This window comes from Eufriesea mexicana, unplaced genomic scaffold (assembly GCF_001483705.2).
Source record: "Eufriesea mexicana isolate 0111107269 unplaced genomic scaffold, ASM148370v2 scaffold1447, whole genome shotgun sequence".
Taxonomy (NCBI): Eukaryota; Metazoa; Arthropoda; class Insecta; order Hymenoptera; family Apidae; genus Eufriesea; species Eufriesea mexicana.
The window spans coordinates 1,162,845-1,172,995 of NW_016909550.1; the positions used below are offsets into that span (position 1 = coordinate 1,162,845).

Sequence of the window (10,151 nt, forward strand, 5' to 3'; positions counted from 1 at the left end):
TATATATATATTTTGTGAAACGATTCTTGGTCGTCATCAAAATGTCACGCCAATTTTCCACTTGTGCATTCGAATCAGTACGAACACTATTCAACGTACTGCGTTATGCAAGGCCGTACATACAAACGTGACTATCAAGTTCATTATAATTTAAAAAAGCATAAATACCATTATTTCAAGGATTCTGTCATGATATGCAAATAATTGATACTGTAGTTTAAGTGAACGAAATTAAAATTAAAATCAGAATTAAACTTAGAGTGTATAACTCGTTAACTGTAACATTGTTTCTTATAGACATTATGACATTAAGACTATGAAATAAGACAAAATGATTTGACCTAGACTTTTGATTTCCGCAGTTTCTGAAAATATTGTATATAATTATATCAAAGAAAATTAATACTATCCTTTGTTTAGATAAAAATGTAATTACATATATTTATTTTCACTTTATCACTTCAATTATTATTATCATCTATACTATATTTAGGTACACATTACATATTAGAAGAGCTAATATTAACTATATTACCATATAACACTTAACTACGTTTTTATAATATTAAAAGTAACAAAAATATTTTTGATAGACACGTTGATAATTTTTAATCTGATTTTAAATCTGATTAGACGTTACAGTTTGCTGAATCTAGAGTTAACTGTATTATTATATTTCAGTTAATCACATTTTGATATTACTAAAAGCAACAAAAAATATTTTTGGTCGGTACGTTAATCCTTTTAGAGGTTATGTTAACTTTCAGTCATTACTACTTCGTTGAAATCTTGTCTTTCAGCACTTATCCATCAAGGGGACATATAATTCCATTCTAAATGTGACTTGTACTGTGGTGACATTAGTAACTGGACCAGACTATATCTTGCATCGTTACAATTCGAGGCTGCCGGATGTAAACCGTGTCCAATAGCAATTATGTCCCGTCGTTACGCCATCACTGTAACTAACTTCCTCATGGGTCGAATGGCACACTAATATTGGCTTGTGTCTGCTGGTGCCAAATATATAAATATATATATTCTGTACTGTCACGGTTTGTTGGTTACCGGTCCCGTGCTTTTAATTACTCGATTGAACTAACGTAAAGTGCAACTGCATTTCTTCTCCTTTTTTCTTCGTAACTAAATTATATAATTATATTGCATAAATTAATTTTCAGTCATTCGACAAGTAAGAAAACAGTACCATACTAGGTATTCTTTATTTACAAAGATTTATAAATTCTAGTATATTCTTTTTATTTTTATGAATTTTGTAAAACATTTAATTTTATAGCATATAGTTTGTATAAAGCATGTAACGTATACTTTACTATACTTTATGTATATTTTCTATAATAGAGTATATAACATACTTTATAACATAATTTTATAAAATTCTTTTCTATGTTCCTTTATATCATGATATTTCATAACATTTTATTTAGAAGTATACTTCATGGATTTAAACAATTACTATTTGAATCATCATGTCATTATTGAATCATGGCCATTATAACTATTCTATTTTTACATATTCGCGTTATTTTATAATTAAACATGTGTCAACATGTATGTCAATATAATAGAAAATAAGAAGTATATGTAAAAATATATTTGAAATGTAATTTATATACAGAAGAGAAATGTTTCAGCATCTACTACATAAACATAAACATACTGCAATAAATATCGCAAAGAATGAATCTAATAATATTTTATTATTTATTTGCAGAGTAACTAATGGAATCAATTTTCATAAAAATTATATGTTTTCGTTGATATAAAAGAAAATAGTGCAATTTGAAAATACACCGGTGTATTTAAGAAAATGGTCTAGTCATAAACAAAGTTGAACAGTGAATTTTCTTTTCCAACTGTTTTCCAACCTAGCTTAGAACATAGTTGTAATTTGACCTAATTGTTAAAATAATCCTATTTACCGAATTTTTAAAATTAACATTAACTACGTTTCTAACCAACTTTTTTTAATCTATGAACTCAACTTCCATTTTCCTTAAATATGAACATGTTGTAATTATCCCGCAATTATATTGTTTAAAAAAATCTAGAAAGATTTAAATTGCTTATTCTGCACGTTTTATCATAAATTTTAGTAGGAGTATATTTCGTATGTTACCAAGTTAAATCAAATATTTAATCAACAATGCATTATGGATTATAATAATCATCAATGCATTATAATAATCATAATACATAAAAGATGAATACTGTATATAAAGTGGAACATAATAAATCATTTCTGTATATTATACTTGTACATATAAAAAGCAATTAAAGTACACATACATGCAATCATACATAATGCAAGATTATTGTATTACTTTGAGAACATGCATAGTATGTTTCAGAATTTGAATGTGAATTTATTGAATAAGTGAAACAAAGAAAAGAAAAGAAATTATATGTCTTCATTAAATATGAACTTCATAGAACATATATTTTGCCACTATACAAAATACGACACAAAGAAGAAATTATATACACAAAAAAAAAGAAAAGAAAAAAAAATCTACATCTAGTAAAAATTATCTTAATCAATATTTAGATATTAATAGATAGATAAATTAAATTATTTAACAAACAAGCAAATAGATATATTAAACAAAAATTATATTAACCAAATAAACAGTAATGATCATATTTATATATTATTATAATATAAATGCAGAAAAATAAAAAATTATATAGTTTGTAATTGTAATAAGGAAATGTTATATAAATTGACAATTTGACATTAAATAAATATAAAAAAAACATTTTCTTTACTGTGAGGCTGATGATGATATAGAATGAATCAAAAAATTATTTGCAAAAATAAAGATTTAATACAGACAGGAAGAAAATGAAGATATAAAGGCTTTCTCCTTTTTTCGTGTTTAAAAGTTTATAACTAAGCCTTTAAATAAATAAAACTATAAAATGGAACAACATATAGAACTTACGATTTACAGTTATGAAATACGAAGTGTAACAGTTCTTTGTATTAATGTAGGTCATAAAATTATTGGCATACGCACTGAATTCTATAAATATTATTTGATTTATTTAATTTTAACGTTCTTATACGTATAGAAAACTTACATTTTATTACTAAAACTGTGGATGAATTGATATCTTAAAATATCGTAAAGAATAATTTAAAATAACAATTTTAAACATTTTAATGTTTTTCACTTACCATACCATCATGATAAATTTTATTATTAATAAAGCCGTCTTAAAAAGTAAATCGGTGAAAATGAGAAAAACATTGCAAAAAGTTATGTCTAAAAGAGTTAGAATATATAAGATTATTCAAGAAAAAAATTCGTAGTCAAAGAAAAAGAATATTCCATGAAATATTCATTATGACAAAATTATTGACAATATTAAGTTTTGCGAAGCCAAGTAATAATTTTGTGAATTAAGCAAAAAATTTCGAAATTAATCGGGAAATTATTACATTTCATTTTTAATAACAATGAATCATAAATTTGTTACTGTTTTACAATTTCGTAACTCAAAATATAAATTACATGTCTGTTAAATAAAAAATGAGAAAATTTACTTTATTCCCTTTTTGTTTTCTACATCTTACATAATATTCTGATTTATTGCATAAAAGTGAATTCAGCAAAAATCATACGTGTTACAAAAATCCCCACTCTCTCATATCAACGATAAAATATAAATTTAATGAAATATTAAATCATTAAATTTGAAAATAAGTAAAATAACTTATTTGTCGCAAAATCGTCCTTTTTTTTCTTTTTACTGTCGTAAAGTTTAAATTTTCTAAATCATTCTTAACACTAGTTAGTCTTTATCCCCCAAAAAATGTTGTTTCTTCTTTTCATCATTCAGGTTTAAGCAACTCTGGCTGAAAGTTATATGATATTACATTATACCAGTTTATGAAGAAGATTATACATTGTTTCACAATTGTAGGTTACATTCTTTTGAGAAACGGTATAAATACGAACAGACTTTGCTATAGGTTCGCAAAGTAAACATTCTTAGTATAGAAACATTTTATTTTTTAAAATGCTTAAACAATCTTCAAGTATGGAAGCACTTTCAAATAATTATATAAAATCCAAATTTTTGAATAATTAATCATTTTTAAAGATTTTTTGTTAACTTAAAAAATTCAAAACCGAATGATTCCGAAACTGCATTTAAACGAAAAGAAATACCTGTATAATTATGGGACGCATTAAAAAAACAATGCGATACAAATGCCATTCATAATGTCGACCTAACACTGTCTCGAACACTGAAAAAATATGTAGAAAATCGCAGAATTGAAAAAGCCAAATGTGCATTGAAATATAATCGAGTTGATCAATATCTAAGCTACTATATATACGTATGAGCTATCCTATATAGAAAAAAAAAAACTATAAAATAATGAAAGAAACCAGCATTATATCAGTTCAATCGTGCTTCATTCAACTCTTTGAGAGTATACCAACGTCTTAATGTAAATTCCAAAAGTCTACGCTTTCATAATTGTTTTACTGAGATTATGCAAAGCTTGGTTAACCCTCTGCACTATAACGAATCTAACTTGTCACGAGTTCTTCGCATTAAATTTCACGATTATAAATCATATTATAGATCAAATGTTATAATTTTCAAAAGTATGATACATTACGAAATGTAATACATAAATATTTTAAACTCGCTTTTAACAATTTAGTATGGAGAAGAACTCTGTAAAGTTGCGATTAAAAATATACGGGAGATTTGTCGAATAATAAGTAGTATAAAAAGATTATTATAATAAATAACTAAAAAGCATTATCTAAAGACGTAACAGTTAGAAAGGATGTTAGCAACGTATGCGAAATCGACGCGAAAGAGACGAAACACATAACGCGTTACCCAATGGTTTTTGATGGCGCAAGGATACAATCGATTTGCAAAAAAGAAAAGGCCTTATGAAACTTCTGACCATGGGGGTTTTCATCACACATCGTACCGAACTCTTCGTACACGGATGCCATATTTAGAAGGCTGTCGTGCTCGAGTGAACACGCGCACCACCTCTTTCACTGCGAAACCTTTCGTGCAGACGCGTTTCATCCCCATTAATCCTAAGGTTTCATTGTCACTTATCTACTTTTACGTCTGTACCGTACCAAAACGTTCTGTTATCTGAACAAACGAATCGTGTAACGAGATTCAAGCAAACCAAGTATCCTTGATTTTTAATTCCCCCTTTCCTGGTCTTTTTTTCTTTTCTTCTTTTTTTACGTGGGGCAATTCTTCAGTCTTCTGAAGAAGGGGAAGGGGTTATGTTGGGGTTGTATCTTCGTTTGCACTAGGGGAGCACTGGGAACTCGGAACAGACAGCCGGTTGGTTCTTAACCCCTTGCAGTATGAAAATCACATGTTGGCGTGAGAAATGAACAAATAGAATTATTTTGCTTCAATATTTCATGTGTAGTTATTTTTAATATAGTTTCCGTCTCTTATTCGTTATTTAAGTTATGGTACACAACAAACGGTGTTTACGAGCCTACAGTGCAAAAGATTAATTATAATTGCATTGTAAATGCATTATATGTGCATTGTAAAATTATTTAGTTTTAATTAGCCGCTATATACATCATTCGCGATAAAATTAGTATATTTTTAGGATTTATACAAATTTTGCGCGTATTAAAATATGTGAAATATCATTTTAGTCTCATGCGAATTTAATTTAATTAACTCACATCGAGTTAGACTGTTTATTGTACGATGAGGTGAATAAGTTTAAGCTACATAATGCGTTTTGGTTGTATAACAAATGCTACGTTTTTTTAAATATTATTTTCCTCTTTCATTTTTGGAACCAATATCTAACAAAAAATTTTTTGCAAAATTTAGTGAATTAGAAATTGAATCAATTTGCGAGAATAAGGAACATAAAATAACGTAAAAATTAAAAATAAAATTAGACTTTTTGTAAATAATCTTTGTTTATTCATACAGAAAAATTTTATGTTTATATATGATTTTATATGACAAAATAATTTTATGCGTTATCAAACAATTAAATAAATGTTATTTAAAATTGAAGTATTGCAAAATGATATATCGCGAAGATTTTATTTGTGCAATAAATTAAAATAAACCATAAGATTAAATATAAAAGATATAACTCATAAATATAGTAAATAAACAAGAAATTGCATTTATACAGAAAATCAATTTAATGTGTAGGTACTTATACATATGGTTCTTTTACTAGTGTAGAATTCATAATAGATGAAAGTAGCCTTATATAATTCGTAGAATTTCTTTTAACACAGACTACGATTTTTAATTTGAAAAAACAATTGCTAAATAAAATTGAAAATAATTTAATTACATAAAAATAAATGATATCAAATCACCAAAAAAAATTGGTTTTGTCACATATAAATAAATAGAAGAATCCATTAATATTATGTTTAAATTTTTATATAATTATTTTCAAATAGAATTATATGCATTTATATACAGAGACCGAAAAAACAATTATTTTCAAGATTTAATTAGAAAAAATCATTGATAACGTCAATTTTTATTGATATACGATACAATCATCATTAAATAAAGGAGAAAATTCCAATTTTCCTTCAACGTTTGGACTACGAATAACCGGTGAAAATGATTCCAATTCACTTTGGTTATGAGTAATTATTATAGATGGCGGAAATTATATTTGATTGCAAATAATAATTATAGATGACGAAAATTGATTTTGATTACGAATAACCATAATCATAACAGCAGCCAGGAACACTTTTCCTCGTTACTTTCAGCCAATGTCAATTTTCATTAGTATTATGAATAATTAATATCAAGTAACGACACGATATTAATTATAAAACATGCTGAGTAATAAAATATACCATATCTTGATATTTGTATCGTAACAGACCAACCAAACCAGCAACCAAAGTAAAATCCTGGACACGATAATGATTTTTTATAATCAAAAACAATTCCCATTGTTTATAATTATTAACAACCAAAAATCAGTCCCATCATAATGCTTATTGATAATGAAAGAAAAATTCTAATCGTTCATAGTGGCAGTTAGTAATTCAAGTTATTTAAAGAAAAATATAATTGTTACGTTATATCTTTCTTCATTTCGATTATATCGGTTACGATCTTACATATCATTATATTACACCCACTATTTTAATATAGAAAAGAACTTTAATTTGGATAAAAACTAGCAACTTACAATTAGGAATACTTACGAATTTTGAAGTTGAATTTTAAAATAAGGTGTCTTGTGGGGCATAAAGAAACTTTCAAAAGTGCAGCAATCGAAGAAACAATTAACGGATCGAAAAACGTTGTCGAAAAAACTAAGGAACTGTGTATTTGCCGTATTAAATTAGTTTTGGAACATGACAAGATTCACCCGGACGTTCCGCGCGTTTTCTAGATCACCAGCAACAAGCGCGCACGCACACGTGTTCTCCGCACAACACGATGCTGAACGGAAGACAACTCTCCTTCTCTCCACCACTCCTGGTATTTTCATGCGCGTGGATATTTACTCTCACCACACACTATTATCGTTCCAGCCGCCGTGAAGGCTCGGTGTGCACTGAGCGGTACTACGCGACTGTACCCCAATACCCTACCAACTCATTCCTTTCCCCCACCGCCACTCTTCCCCACTGCTCAACCGTCAATTTAATACTTTGTTCAAATTCGTCCCTTTATCTATGCTTACGATTCGATCAACGGATTTACGTTTGACCGTCCACGCATATGTACTAAATTCTCTTTGTCAATTCTATTTGTTAACCAAAAATAAAATAAAAATAAATAAAACAAAGAACAATTATATTTCGATAGAAATTAATTTAAAATAAAATAAAATTTATTGAAAGAAGTACTACAAAATTAATGATCGGTCCTGTGATTCGAGGTTAAGTTGTCTATTATATTAAAAAAGTGTTAATGCAATTATGTTTTGTAATTTAACCACTTTTCTTCTGAAGTTATTAAATTTTAATATAAATTGGATTGAGTTACTTTTTTAATATATGTAACTAATTTGAAATTTTAATTGCATGTTTATGATACAGTTATTTCATTTCTTGATATTTTATTTTTCTTTGTAGTTCATAAAATAATTTCCTAATTAATTACATAAATTATACAAGTATATCATCAAAACACTGTTTCTATTGAGCACTTGTTTTAAGGACATTGTCAATGTAAGAACATAATTTATACTTTATTTAATATGTACGTAATGTTACTAAATAACCATATGATAGTTCATAAGAAAATCAAAAATATCGTATGAAGCACTGTAACTAGTCTCCTTAGAGGTTTATTGACACCTGTCTGTTGACCACTAAATATGTACAAGATTACTAGATATGTAAGTATGTAAACAAAGTTTAATCCATAAATGTGAATCATAATATTTGAAAATTGTCAACTTTATTTATACATATTATAGATCAGTTATGATCTTATAATGAATTATTGTTCACTGCATTTAATTGGACAACTGTCTTTTTAAGAAACTAGTTATAATGCTAGCGAATGTTTCTGCTACAGTATATTAATATATGTGTATATAAATTCTGAAAGAAACATTTCAAATCGTTACATTTATCTCTGCTATAACAGTAAGGAACTATCAGAAATGGATATTGACAGAGCAAATTACATATTTAGCCTTTATGATAATCTTTTTACTTTTTTAACAAAACTTGCTGCTCATTTTTTCAAAACATGTGTCATGTTTCACCACAATTTTTACCAAATTATTCTACGAGAACATTGTTTTTTTAGAAAGTACACATAACGGAGTAAGTACGTTAATAACCATATACGTAGATAATAAGATATAATGGTTGTTTTCTGCTTTTACCCTCAAATGATACCATCAAATAATTTTCTTAATAATATTTTTTTCATAACTCTAACATTCGTCACTTTATCACTAATGTTTTGAAAAATATTTAATAAAGCACGATTAATGTGTCTCACCTCTTTGATATTTATTATTATATCTTAATTAACGTTGATAACAGAAGAAAAAGAATCGAGGAGATAGAACTTACAATTATGTAATCCATGTACATCAGCCAACCATTATTATATTAATTAATATAATACAATTTATTATATTTAATATCATTTATGCTTTTTCAATACACTATATTATTTTTAATATTATTTATATCTTTTTAATACAACATATTATATTTATTGTTATTTACATAATTTGATATTATTGGGACTATGGGTTTTAACTGTCAAATAACCACGATATATACATATATATATTTTCTATTAAAGTATTTTATTACTCAAGGAAGTAAGGAAGTCTTTTATTACTCACGGTTCGCCTAAACCCTCAATTCTTATCGAATGTCTATATAAACATTCGTTTTCGGTATATAAACATACCTTCTTTTAATTTACTAATTATAGTTTTTCTATACAGCTAAACTTATCTTTTCAACAGATATTAACTAATAAAATTTTATTGAACAAGTACATAATGTTTCTAAATAACCATATGACTATTGCATATATGTACATATATAGTGAGACACAAAAGTTAATCGAGATTATAATACTGATGAACGAAGTAATAAGATATTAAAGCATTTATTTAACTTTTGAATTTAATAATATATGATTCATAAATTAAGAAACTCTAAATAGGTAAGTAAAATTCAATAAAAGAGTAAAATAAACAAATAATTTCCTTTTTGATTATGAGAAAATTTTCGATTATGGATTATTAAATGAATTTTTAATTAAGTATAATAAAGTAATAAAATAAATAAATAAATGAAGTTTAATAAATAATAAAACATAAGGACACTACAAAAATTTTAAAAATTATGATTTACAATTACAAAAATATAACTTATTATAACTTTGTTCTTTTCCTAACCACATTATATTAATCACATATAACAATAATTTTATAAAAATTATTATTTTAATAAAATTAGTATTTAGCTATAAAATTATAACAAGTAGCTTTGTAATGTAAAAACGTATACAGAATTGTTCCAACTCATCTTTTTGTAATTACGAGTAGCAATTTTTCAAATTTTATGTACAGGTTTGTTATATTAATCCATAAAGAATGCATTTTTACAAAAAATAATCAG

At 26.2% G+C, this 10,151-nt stretch overlaps 1 protein-coding gene across 1 annotated transcript in view; it reads right to left on the reverse strand.

Moving 5' to 3' along the window:
- Positions 1-7,597, reverse strand: part of LOC108548206 (sphingomyelin phosphodiesterase) — a 93,028-nt gene extending 85,431 nt beyond the window's left edge. The window contains exon 1 of the mRNA XM_017901030.1: positions 7,248-7,597. The gene's annotated coding sequence lies outside the window, so the exon portion shown is untranslated. The remainder of the gene's footprint in view (positions 1-7,247) is intronic.
- Between the last annotated feature and the right edge of the window lie 2,554 nt (positions 7,598-10,151).